Genomic DNA, 13,372 nt, shown 5'->3' with positions numbered 1-13,372 from the left:
ACAGACACTGAGACTGGCACAGGGGAGAGGGATCAGACTCATTTCCACACACAGTGAAGACAGCTGAGGATTCGTAGCCACAACAGGATGAGGGAGTCTGTGGGTGGAAAACCACTAAATGGGATTCTTGCCGAACTGATGTAACAGAATTTCCACAGAAGGCAGGCCAGGGGATCGAATGCCAAGGGCAGGGTATTCTCACTAGGTTGAGCAGGACTCTTGCTAAAACTGGGCAACATCAGGCGGTCAAGGATGGAAGCCAGAGTCAAGGTCTCACTGAGAAGTGGGCTTGGAAGAACAGACTCTCTCAGTGAGCATTTCTCTGAAGACTAGCACTTAAGGTTTTGTTTGGGGGTCTGGGGTCAAGCCTGTGGCCTTGTGCTGGCTAGGCAAGGTCTCCACCGAGCTATGCCTTTCCCCACCCACCGCCGGTCCATTTTTTTTGCAGTACTGGGGATTGAACCCAGGGGCCCTCTCCCACTGAGCTACATCCCCAGCCCTTTTTACTTTGAGACAAGGTCTCACTAAGTTGCCAAGGCTGGCTTGAACCTATAATCCTCCTGCCTCATGAGTGAGTAGCTTTGATCACAGGCGTGCTCCATCATGCTGAGCCCTAATCATTTTATAGTTGCTTTTCCCTTTTCAAAATCACACGTGTGTATAACTTTAAGATGGACACATAGATAATGCATGGGGCTTTACTATGCACTTACTGTGTGGGTCAAAGAAGCCACAACTACTTTTTCTTTCTTTTTTTGATTCAGGGTCTCAGAGTTTCCTAAACCCCTGAACTTGAGTGCCCTCCTGCTTCAGCCTCCTGAGTCGCAGGGATGACAGGAATGTGCCACTGTGTCCTACTCATCTCCATTTTTTTCCAGTACTGGGAATTAAACCCCTATCCTCACACATGCTATAGGCAAGTGCTCTACCACCCAGCTACATTCCCAGACCTTTTTATTTTGAGTCAGGGTCTTGCCAAGTTGCCCAGGCTGGCCTTGAACGTGTGATCCTTCTACCTCAGCCTCTGGAGTTGTTGGTGTATCAGGTGTGGCCACCACACCTGGCTAACCTGTCCGAGTCGCACAAAGAGGACTAACATCATGAAGAGTGTGGCCCTGGATTGTGCTGAGGCTCCAGAGCCCCCTTCCTCTGACACACGCACAACAGTGGCCACATGTCCCGCGCTGGCCGGAGGAGCGCACACCTGCACTTTCAAAAAGGCTCTTAGCTCGCTTGTTTTTTTTTTTTTTGCGGTGCTGGATTGAACCCAGGGCCTTGTGCATGCGAGGCAGGCACTCTACCGACTGAGCTATATCCCCAGCCCTAGTTCGCTTGTTTACATTCATGTGACGGCAAAACCAAACCTAGTTGTTTAGTGAAGTTATAAAAGTGCCATGGTAAACCAGTACCTGCGGAAGGGTCAGCTCCCCTCCCCTCCCCTCTCTCAGCCTTTCTCCAGAAAGCCTGACTGACCCCAGGTCCCTGCCTTCCGGATGGTAGACAACTTCCCCTGGGAGTCTGACTGCTCCCCTTTGAAGTGTAAATGCACCTGTGGAGGCTCGGGGCCCAAGGCTAGGTAGAGGTTTATTGAAGGCCAGCTGGCCGTGTAAGAGGAGCCAGTTCTTCTCCTGATCACGCTCTGTAAACATGCTTCCCGTGCACAACTGTAATCGCTAGACTAGAAAATTTCTGACACTAGATAGCCTATAAATGTTGTGAGAAACTGTGGATGGGAGTCGGAATTTGGAGGTTGCTTTCCCCTGGCCCGCCGGTGCACAGTAAAGTTGGGGCCCTCCTCCTCTCGAGCGCGGAGCCTGCTTGCTGCTTCTCCACCATCTGCTTCTCACAGCAGTAGCACTTGTTTAGCAGGAGAGGGGAGGCCTCCCATGCAATGGCGGAAATGGAAAGCAGAGCTCAGATCAGCAGAGGCTGACTTAACAAGGAACAAATGAATCCAGCCATGGAGACCTGAGTGATCGTCCATCTCACCCCAGGAGCAGCTCCTTTCCACACCTAACACTGCTTTTAAAAACATGCGACTCTGCCACCCCTCCAGTGTTCTCAGCCAGTCTGTCAGAGTCAGCCAGGAAATCGTGGTGTTTTGAACTGCTTGAACTTTCTCTGGAATTCTCTCTCTTTTTTTTCTTTGTTTGAGGTAAGGTCTTGCTGTGTTAGCCAGGCTGGCCTCCAACCCATGATCCTCCTATCTCAGCCTCCTGTAGCTGGGAGCACAGGTGTATGCCACACATGTGGCTTGGAATTCTTTTCTTTTCTATTTTTGCGGTGCTGAGGATTGAACCCAGGGCCTTGTGCTTGTGAGACAAGCACTCTACCAACTGAGCTATCTCCCCAGCCCAGGAATTCTTTTTAAAATAATTTTTGGAGCAATTTCTAACTTAAGTTGCAAGTACAGATACAAGTAACATTTTATTTTTTAATTTTTTGGTACCAGGAATTATCCCCACATCCCCAGTCCTTTTTTAGATTTTATTTAGAGACAAGGTCTCACTGAGTTGTTTAAGGCCTAAGTTGCTGGGGCTGGCTTTGAACTTGTGACCCTCCTGCCTTGGCCTCTGGAGCTGCTGGGATTACAGGCATGTGCCACTGTGCCCGGCAGAAGTAACTTATTTTCCTGAATCACTTTCTAGTAAGTGGCTGAGCTGAGGCTCCACCACCCCTGAAGAGTTCAGTGTGCATTTGCTACAAGAAGAAACATTCTCCTGCATAGTCTCCACACAGCCATCAAAACTAGGGCAGCAGCATTCATGTGTTACTGCCATGGGCTCCTCAGCCCCATTGAGTTTCACCACTTGTTCTAATTTGTATGAGCCAGTGTGCAACCACACACAACATCCAGTTGTCCTATCTCGTTTGTCTCACCAGGCTGGGCTTTTGGACTTGGCACTTGGAAAGCTCCCAGGCCAGTGTGCTCCCCAAAGGCCCTTTCTGCCTGCTGCTTCCTATGGCTGAGCCACACTGCTCACACCCCCAGCCCAGGACGCCGGGCTGCTCCAGGCCTGCCGTCGGGCGGGCACCATCTAGATCTGTTCTGTTGGCACCCTTTTCAGTCCCATGAGAATCCTCATGACCTGCTTCAGAAAAAGAGGAAAGGAAGGGCACAGGGGTTAAACAACAAAAACCCTCCACTTGCTCTGTCCCTGGACCATTCAGATAAGCCCTGTACACCAGTTAGCAGACCACAGAGAGGTGGCCTCAGTCTGTCTCTGAAATGTTGCTTCAAGCCCGTTAACAGAAGAGGATAGAATGTCACTTGAATTATGATACTTGACATATATACAAAACATATTTCCAACTACATTATTACATATTACTGTATATGTAACATAAAACAACATAATAGAATATAATGTAATAACTTGAATTCTTAAATTACCCAAGATTAAACCACTGACAATTTGGATGAATCTCTCTCAACCTCTCATTTCTGGTCTGTTCTGAATTCGCATAGAACTCCCTTACAAAGTGACAAAATCCTTGTTTTCAAAAGCAATTTGATCCTAATTCAGCCCAAATGTGAATGCTTGCCTTTCTAGAACAGCTTCGAGTCTCATATGCCATCTGGTGTTCACACACGGAATTGCAGTTCTTCAAATGTAATCTTTGTCAGGATTTTTTAAAAAACTTAAATTTTGAAATGTAAAATACAATTGTATTAAGTGGGATAGAGCATAACTTATTTCTGCAACCTTTTTGGCTCTACAAGCAGTCACCACATATTGGTGAGAATACTTAAGCATTAGCTAGGTTAGAACATTAAATATAACTTTTGACAGTTCCTCGCGTGTTATGTTTTTACCAATTAAAAAGGCACTGCTAATGTGTGAGAGAAATACAATGATTAACGAAGCAAAACTCAAAAAATGGCGAATATGCTTAAGGGGTGTATGGGAGTTACAATTCATGCCAACCTTCTGGTTTGAAAGCACAGTTGAAAAGCTAACTCCAAAAAAGTTGTCACACGCCTGTGGCCCCAAAGACTGGGAGGCTGAGGCAGGAGGATGGCAAGGTTGAGGCCAGCCTCAGCAAATTGGTAAGATCCTGTCTCAAGATGAAAAATAAAGAGGGACGGGTAGGGCCGAGCACCCCGGGTTCAGACCCCAGAGCTGCTCCTGACCGTGTGTATGTCACAGACACTCTATTGTCCTGTATATTCGAAAAGAACACGTTTTTAAATGTGGGGCGGGGGAGCTGCTCCTGAGGCCACACTTGTTCAAAGCGCTCCCTTTCTCAGAAGCGCCCAGGGCTTGACTCCTGGAGGCCGCCCACCGCCCGGGCCCGGAGGGGCGACTCGAGGTCGAGGCCCCGCGATCGCGTCCCCGACGCCCCGCAGGCCGCCCGGCGGGCACTCTTTCCGAACGTATTAGGCGCACAAAAGCAGACGCCGCCAGAAGCCGTGACGCACGCTGGACGCACGCGGGACGCAGCCCGAGAGCTCGATTTCCAAGGCGACGGCCGGCCCGCCTCTTTCCGCTCGGGCTGCACGTCACTTCCTGTCGCCTCGCTCTACTCTGGGCCTGGCGGAGGCTGAGGGTCTGGGCGGGTGGAGACCGTGCAGGGGGAGGGCCGGCCCAAACGAGGCTTGAGTGCTCGATAGGCGCTGGGCCGCCGCGGGGAGAAGGCGGGGCTTGGCTCCCGCCCTCCCGGCCAATCGCTTTCAAATGTGCCGCCGCGGCGCCGCGGGAAAGCGGTGCCTCGCTGCGGCCGGCCCGAAGGCATGCGCACTGCCGCCGCGGAGCCCGGGATCCGCATCCGGGATTTGCGCGCAGCCGGACGGCGCCCGAGGGCGGGCGGGGGCGTGGCCGCAGGCGGGCGGCGGGCGGAGCTGTGGATTGGCCGGCGGGGACCCGGCGGCGCGCCCCGGCGTTCCGGGCTCGCTGGTTCCTTGGTGGAAGGCGCCATGGTTTGTTGGCAGGGCACAGCTGTGCGAGCTCGTGCTAGGCGCTGGGGGTTCGCGGGTGCGGGGCGTCGCACTCAGCCCCAGCCCTCGCGGAGCCTGTTCTGGCCCACAGGGCGGTCTCCCCTCCTCTCAAGTCCAGTGTCTCGTTTCTGCAGAAGGACCTCGGTGGAGAGACCGGCTGGCCGCTTGGCTTTAGTCTCAGAAAGGATGATGCCGCTGCCTTGCACGGGGATTGTGAGGTTCCAGATGAGCTTGGCACTCAAGCTGGGGTCGAATCGGGGTGTCACTGTGATTGTGATTTCCTTGGACTGATTTCGCTCTCCTTTCTCTATTATTACACACTCAAGAAGTGGGGAGGGAGGGTGTTAACGGCTCTTTAAACTGGAACAACCTGCATCGTAGGGTCAGAGTGAGGGTTATGTGAGATATTTATGACATCACATTGCACATTACCTGCCTGTTGTTTTCAGGGAGGAGATGTGAAGGTCTAATGAAGCGACTGGTATTTAGTGGTGCTAAGTAAGTGTGGTTAAGTGAAATGATTTTTTTCCTCCTTGGTCTGTGAGCTAGAAAAACCAGACGAGACGTGGCACTGTGGACAAGCATCCCAGTGCTGGTCCGCTCATATTAAGAGAGCTGTACAACAGGGGAAAGCTTGAGGGACCTTACACTATGGTGGGGGGTCAAAACCTGCAGAAACGTTGGCTTTTGCCTGAGGTGGGATGATCACAGCAACCAACCAGGAAACAGCCAGGACAACAGCCATTACCGTGGACTGTCCCAGGCAAATTGAGACGTATGGTCACCTTATCCCAAAGCCCTGTAAACATGTAACAGAATTTGTCTCACGCTGTCTAAAATTGCTTTCCATTATTTTATTTAGTCCTGATCACAGTCGATGGAGTGGTACCCTCAATCAGTATGTGAAAAACATTGACATTTATAGCTAGGGAGGGCTGGAGAAGAGCCACCAACTTCTAACTCGAGGCTCTGGTAATAATCAACCCCACCAAGCCTAGTTGGGCATAGGTCCTGTGCTTTGAGACCCCTTGATTGAATGTTTCAAGGAAGCAGATTCTGGCTCTGTTTACTGGAGGATTTATATAGAGCTTGTTATGAACTGGATGTGTACCCCCTGAATTCACATATTGAAATCTAATTCTGTGTGTGATAGTATTAGGAGGTGGGGCCTTTGGTAGGTAATTAGGTCATGAGGACATTGCCCTCACCAATAGGATTAGTGTTCTAAGAAGGGACTAGAGAACTAGCCATCTCCTTATCTGCTGTGAGGATACAAGAAGTCAGCAGGCTGCAGCTCAAAGAGGGCTGTATCAGTCTGTTTTCTGCTCCTAATAATACAGTATCAAAGACTGAATAAATTGTGAAGAAAAGAGGCTTATTTTGGCTCATGATCTGGTAGTACCTTCTTGCAGGCAGAAATTGAGGCAGCACAGGGCAGAGACAGCGCTTGGATATGTGTCTGACCTCTCTTATAAAGCCATCAAGATGTAATCATAGGAGCTTCATACAGGTTACTACCTAACCCTAATCACCTCCTAAGACCTCCGTCTCTAAATGCCAAGGTCAGATTAGCTTTCCATCCTCTCATTTCCTCACAGTGGGACTGAATATTAGCATTTGGAGTCTTGGGAGGCGCTCAGACCACAGCAAGGACCCTCCCTGGAAAGGACCCTGCTGGCTTCCTGATTTCAGACTTCTGACCTCTGGATCCTGAGCAATCAACACTTGTTTAAGCCACCAGTCTATGGTCATTTGTTAAGTGACCCCAGACAATAGAAAAAGACATGGCGTCACAGCCTTCTACCAAGCCGGACACGGGGGCTCACACCTGTAATCCCAGCAACTTGGGAGGCTGAGACAGGAGGATTGTGAGTTCAAAGCCAGCCTCAGCAACTCAGTGAGAGTTCCTCAGCCTAAGGAACTCAGCAAGACCCTGTCTCTAAATAAAATATAAAAAGGGGTAGGATGTAGCTCAGGGGTTAAGCGCCCTTGGGTTCAATCCCCAGTACCAATAAAGAAGATGAAAAGAGCCTTCCACCAATCAATCTCTCTCTTTTGGTACCAGCGATGGAACCCAGGGATGCTTAACCACTGAACCACATCCCCAGCCCTTTTTGTATTACTCAGAGACAGTCTAAGTTGCTTAGTGCCTTGTTAAATTGCCGAGGCTGGCTTTGAACTCATGATCCTCCTGTCTCAGCCTCCCAAGCCCCTGGGGTTACAGGTGTGCACCATCACACCCAGCCTCTGTAGGATTTTTGTAAAGGGGATCTGGTATGGGTATGAGGTGGCTCATATTATTTTAGAGGTTCCTTCCAACTTTGCGTGTCTAACCAGGGCAGTCTTTGTGTGCTCTTTGACTCTCAGTATCCATTCTCAGATGCTTGGGAGATGTTAAAGCTGGTATAGAAGCAGAACCAAGTCCCAGAGACAGCCCTGGGCCTGATTTGGACACCCCCACTTGGCAGTCTTGGGGCTGTGCAACCTCTCACACCTGATGAGCATCTATTTTTCTCATTAATAAAGTTTCAGAATGATGGTTCCTTCCTCCCCTGCAGATTGGCTGGGACAGTGAAATAATAAAATGGGTATTATAAATAGGGAAATGCTGAACAAAAACAAACAATGTTTCAGTTTGCCAGCTTTCCCAGTTGCTTGTCTTATTCATTTATAGATTAGAAAAGAACTATGGAAAGAGTACAGGTTGTGGAGTCAGACAGCCCTGCATTAGCATCCCCAAATAGCGCCAGCCACTTGTGTGTGACCCCAGCCAAATGGTGTGTCCTTTCTGAACCTCAGTGTTCAGAATAGCTACTTTTTGTGGATCTGTGAAGTCCTTGAGTGAGCATGGAGCCTGCCTGCTGTCACACAGACCTCCATTACTGGGCTTTTTAAGCTGTCTCTCTTCTGTGCTCTGTAACTGTTAACCACATGTGCTCCTAGCCTGAGGAGGCCCTCCCCTGCCCCCCACCAGCTTTTTATGTTGTCTAGTGGGCACTCTTCCTCAGTCCTCCCCTTCTGCCTCTGTTGAAAAGGCTTCCCAGCCTCCTGGCGTGCTAGAAATCCCCTCTACCTGCTTTGCCCTGAAGATGTGTTTTGTTTATTCATCATTCCTACTCCTTACAATTCAATGAAAACTCAATTGGTTTTCTGTGGCCTTGGGTAGGAATGAGGGATAGCATATTATTATTTTATAAAAGTATGAATAATAAAATAAGACATAAAACAGTCTTGGTCACACAGCAGAGGGTCAATAAATGCTTGCTAGCTTAAAGCAGAAGGGTTGGCTCCGACCATTTTTCTGTTGCTGCTGTGTTTGCTGAGAGAACCAGTCTTGGCTTCCATTACTGTTTTATTTTTTAAATATTTTTAATTGAAAAAGAAATGCATGCATATGGTAAGATATTCAAACAGAACATTAAAAATACACAAAGGAAAGAGACTCCCTCTGTTTTCTGTCTTCCTTGGAGATGCCACCTATTACGAATTCCTTCTGAGGCTGGGGATGTCGCTCAGTGGGAGAGTGATGCTTGTCTAGCACACAGGAGGCCCTGGGTCCAATCCTCTGCACTGCAAGGAAAGAAAATTCCTTCTATGCTGTGCATATTCTAAGCTACGTGTATGACTCCTCTTTCCTTCGTCCTAAACCCAGAGCAGTTTATGTCCTTAAGTCGCTCCCGTCCCTGCTAGGCAAGCTGGGTGCTGTGGTCCTGGAGCTGATAGAGTGCTCCAGCACCCTCCGTGGGTTTGATTGCTGGGGTCCTCCAGTTGGGACACCCAGGCTCCAGGCTCAGGCTATCTCTGCCTGGCCCTGCCACCCTGCAGATAAAGCATGCCCTGGAGGCACTCCCACACACCAGGCCTCAGTCTCTCTACCTGCAAAGAGCGAAGGATGGTGGTGCACTGAGGCAGCATGAAGCCCCCTGCAAACCCTGACTCTTATAGTCACGCCACAAAGATTTCAAGACGTTGCTGAGAGTAGCAGCCATGAGTTTATTAGAAGGGGTACAAAAAGGGACAGAGAGACACGCCCAAGGGGGAGAGTGGGTCATCTCAGAGATGGGGTGGCACACCTCTCTTGCTCTGCAGTTTTACTGGGGGGCGGTCCCTGAGAAGTTTCTTGAGCGTCCTGACCAGGCCCACCTCTTGACTTTTGACTCACAGCAGGATGACTTTAGACTTCCAAGTCTCCACTACCATGACAATTCTAGGTCTCTTTGTCCCAGACTTTGCCCCAGTGGACCAGTTTGAACTGGAACCTGTCCTTAAATGTTTTATGGTTAGGGGATGATCCTTATCTCCCTGAGTTCTGGGATCTGGTCTGTGTAAGGGTCACAACGTTGTGTGTGTGTGTGTCCCTTCAGAATATCCCCCTTCAGAATAACTTGTGCTCTTATCTGCATTTTGGGGCCTGCATTTCTCCTGCAGATAACAGGTTGCTTGCTGAGGAAGGCAGGGCTGCAGGTAATTGCTTTTTTTTTTTTGCGGTACTGGGGATCAAAGCACTCTACCAGCTGAGCTATCTCCCCAGCCCGCAAATTGCTTTTTAAAAGTTAAAACATGTGGGGGTCAGCACAGTGGGCCCATTTTATAGAATTATTCCCTTAACTTCATGTTTCCACCTACAGCATCCATTTGCCCCCTGTCACTAGAGTCTTTAAAATTTTTTTGAGTACCAGGGATTGGCACTCGGCCACTAAGCCACATCCGCAGCCCTATTTTGTATTTTATTTAGAGACAGTCTCACTGAGTTGCTTAGCGCCTTGCTTTTGCTGAGCCTGGCCTTTAACTAGAGAACCTCCTGCCTCAGCCTCCAGAGCCCAGGCGTGCAGGGATCTCTACTACTAGCCCTGATGGATTAGAGTGGCTGGGAGACAGGACAGGTCCTTCTCTGGGGGGTGTGCTGCCCTAGGAGCAAAAACCTTGCTCTTCATTTCTGCTCCTCTCCCTCATCTCTTCCTTTCTTCCTCCTGGTCCTTTCCCCCTCCTTCCCTCAGCTCCTCCTGGTCCCTCCCTCCTCCCTCCTCCTCTTCCCACCATCCCCCGCCTTCAGCTCCTCCGGGTCCCACCCTCCCTCCTCCCCGATCCTGTCCAGCTCCTCCCGCCGCCCGCGCTTCCCCGCGTCTCTCTGAAAACCCGGGCTGGAGCGCCGGCAGGACGGGCGTCCGCGCACGCGCAGGAGCGGCGCCGCTCGGCCCCAGTCGGAAGCTCCAGCCCTGAGCCGGGGGAGCGGCCGCAGAGGCAGCTCGGCCCGCAGCCCGCCAGGCCGTTGGCTCCTGCTCCGGCCCCGGGCCGCCGGCTGCGTAAGTGCGAAGCGGGGGGCTCCGGCCAGGGAGTCCGGCCGGCCGGGGAGGCGCGTGTGGTGGCCGTGCAGCCGCCGGGTCCCGCGGAGGGGCTCGCAGCCCGCGCCTGCCGGCCGGGTCTCCCCCTGCCCGGGTCGCTTCCCCGCCCGGGGGCGGTCGGCCCCGCTCGCCGCCCCGACGCCTGTCGCCCTGCGCACACCTGCCCCGGGCCGTGTCCACGCCCGCGGCAGACCCAGCCGCACCTGCCCGGGACCGGGCCGCACCTGCCTCTGGACCGGGCCTGGGCCCGCCTGGTCGGCGCGGCGTCCACCTTCGCCGGGTGCCCTCGGCTGGCGCCCCGGCGCGGGCGGCGACACACCCCTCGCCCGGGACCCGCCGCTCTCCTGCTCTCTGCTGCGGGAGGAGCGCCTCGAACCCTTCCCTGCAACTCCCGCTTGTCCCGGTGCAGCCGTGGGCAGGAAAGTGTCACCCCGCGCTGGCCTGTCACCCCTCCGCCCGCGCCCGCTTACCTTCCCGACGACGTTTTGGTGATGCTGGGTATTTAACCCAGGGGCGCTCCACCATTGAGCAACACTCACTTTGAGACGGGGTCTCCTAAGTTGCTGAGGCTGACCTCGAACTTGCCATCCTCCTGCCTCGGCCTCCAGAGTAGCTGGAATTACAAGCGTGCGCCACCGCACCCACCCATAAATGCCTTTCAACTATAAGTTTTCTGGTGTTAGGATGCAGTGTGTGTTGTCTTCACGTGTTTTTGTGGAGAGGGGGAAATTGCACTGCTGAAAGCCCGGCTCAGTTTATTTCAAAATGAGCTGAAGGTTTTAGGCTGTGACTGAGGCATCCCCCCGCATTTAAACCCGTGACTGTTCATTTCTAAAAGCACTGATAGCTGCTTCCTGGGCCAGCTTTATTAATAGTTGAAACAGGAGCGCCAGCTTCATGATGTCAAAGACCTAGGAATGTTGCAGTCCTCCAGATCTGTCAAGGTTTTGTTTTGTTTTTAAAATTATACAACAGACTAGTAGTGGAGAAGGAAAAATAATTGTCAAGAAATTTTTTTTCCCCCTGATGCTGAGGATCGGTCCCAGGGCCTCAGGCATGCCAGGCAAACACTGTACTACTAAGCTACATCCCCAGCCGGTTTTAAAAAGTTTTATTTTGAGACATGGTCTGGCTCAGTTGCTAGAAGTTGTGATCCTTCTGCCTTAGCCTCCTGAGGATCTGGGATTACAGGCATGCAGTCCACACTCAAGAAATGTTTAAAAAATAACAGCTTTATTGACAAGTCCTTGACCTAGCAGCAAACCTGCTCGTTTAAGTGTGCTGTCCGGAGAGTTTCAGTGTATCCTCCGCCGTGCCACCACTGCCATTCCAGAACGTTTTCCATCACCCCAGAAAGAAGCTCCACCCCTGTTTGCAGTCCCGTCTGGTCCCCCTGCTCCCCATCACCCTGCAGCCACTGATTTCTGTGCCCTTGCATGTTCTGGGCATTTCACATTAGTGTGACGCGTGTCATTTGTGTCTGGCTTCTTTCTTTGGGCACAAATGATGCTGTCAAGGCTAGGTGATAGCATGTATCAGTTCTTGGTACTTTTTTTGTGGCTGAAAAACATTCCATGGCATGGATAGACCATCTTTTGTGGGTCTGTTTGGCACAGTGCACATTTGACTTGTTCCACATTTTGGCGAATTTGAGTACTGCTGCTATGAACATTTTGGACATGGGCAGGTATTTTCAGATCTCTTGGGTATATCCCTGGGAATAGAATGTTGCTTTTCTGGTTGCCCTCTGGTTTCACTCTTGGAGAAGCTACCATGCTGAACAAATACATTTTTGATGTTTTTACATGTGTGCCAGCTTTGTCTCCGACACGCTGACCACCTTGCGCCAGGCTATGTTCCATTAGATTCCCCGGAAGGAGGCAGTAGGGAACCGCAGGGAGCACCTGCCTTGGGGGCTTGCGGAGTCTGAGTGTGAAAGCGGTGCAGTCTCAGTACGCTTCCTTTGCCAGCGCCCCTAAGAGCCGTTTCTTCCTGGGTTAGAGGCATGGTTTGAATCTAGGGCAGAAGTTTATGAGAAATTTGCTCTGGTTCCGAGAAGCTTCAGGGACAACTTTTGCTGGGTGGTGTGCCAGGGCATGGGTGTGGCCCCTCCTGTGCTTCTCAGGGACCCTGAGGAGGACCTGGTTGTTGAGACTTTGTAGGTGAAATCCCAAAGCCTGGAGGGTCAATAGTTGGGTTGCGTGTCTTCGATTTTGCCCAGACAGGATAGTTGAGAGACATGTAGCCACCTCTGCTTGCATCTGCGTTTCATACACGTGACTTTTTTTTTTTTTGACTGAGATGGTCTTGCTATGTTGCCCAGGCTGGTCTTGAACTCCTGGCTCAAGTGAGCCCCCCCTCCCGACCCCCCTCAGTCTCCCAAGTGCTAGGGCCACAGGTGCACCCTGCTGTGTGCTGCTAAGAATGTTTTTAACAAAAAAGGAAGTTACCCTAAGAAGAAATGATTGTCATGGTGAATGTTTACCAGGCACTTAGTAGGTTTGCTGCAGATTTATGACGAGCACACACATTCTTGTTTTTCTCATTTTTCTTCAGAGGAGAGGAATAGAACACTCCCCTTCTCAGACCCGTGTCCAAGGCCACTGTCCCCGTCTTCAGGCAGAACGGCATCTACAGCACACGTGACTTCTGAGTCTTCGCTTTCTCCTGAGAGGAGCCTTGGAGGAGCAGCAGAGTCCCTGGGTGGAGGAGGACTGTGGTCCCGCACACGGCAGCCTGTCGCGTGCTAGACTGTAAGCACTTGGAAGGTTGACTTTCTTCCTTTTCATAACTCTCAAAAATCTTTGAAAAACATAACATCAAATGTATAATGTTTGAAATATTCATTTTTGATTCTTTACAAATTTCGAAGTACACATCCAACATGAAATGCTTGCGTAGGTTGGGGACGACCATTGAAGTCCGTACCTGCTGCGCAGGACTGCGCTTCCCACCATCCCCCCTTCCCCTCCCGCAGTGCCGCTGCCCACATTTCTTTATTTTTTGTCGTTTTGTTGTGTTTGTAAATATTCTTCAACAAAATATTGTTCAGTGTTGCCTCTTTTTTTCTTTTTCTGTGTGGGGGATCCAA

At 51.1% G+C, this 13,372-nt stretch overlaps 1 protein-coding gene across 1 annotated transcript in view; it reads left to right on the top strand.

Moving 5' to 3' along the window:
* Positions 1 to 10,101: 10,101 nt before the first annotated feature.
* TRAPPC9 (trafficking protein particle complex subunit 9) overlaps positions 10,102 to 13,372 on the top strand; it is a 568,317-nt gene continuing 565,046 nt past the window's right edge. The window contains exons 1-2 of the mRNA XM_079106933.1: positions 10,102 to 10,242; positions 12,838 to 13,034. The gene's annotated coding sequence lies outside the window, so the exon portion shown is untranslated. The remainder of the gene's footprint in view (positions 10,243 to 12,837; positions 13,035 to 13,372) is intronic.

Source organism: Sciurus vulgaris, assembly GCF_902686455.1.
Source record: "Sciurus vulgaris genome assembly, chromosome: 1".
Lineage (NCBI taxonomy): Eukaryota > Metazoa > Chordata > Mammalia > Rodentia > Sciuridae > Sciurus > Sciurus vulgaris.
This window is presented reverse-complemented; position numbering and strand designations above follow the sequence as displayed.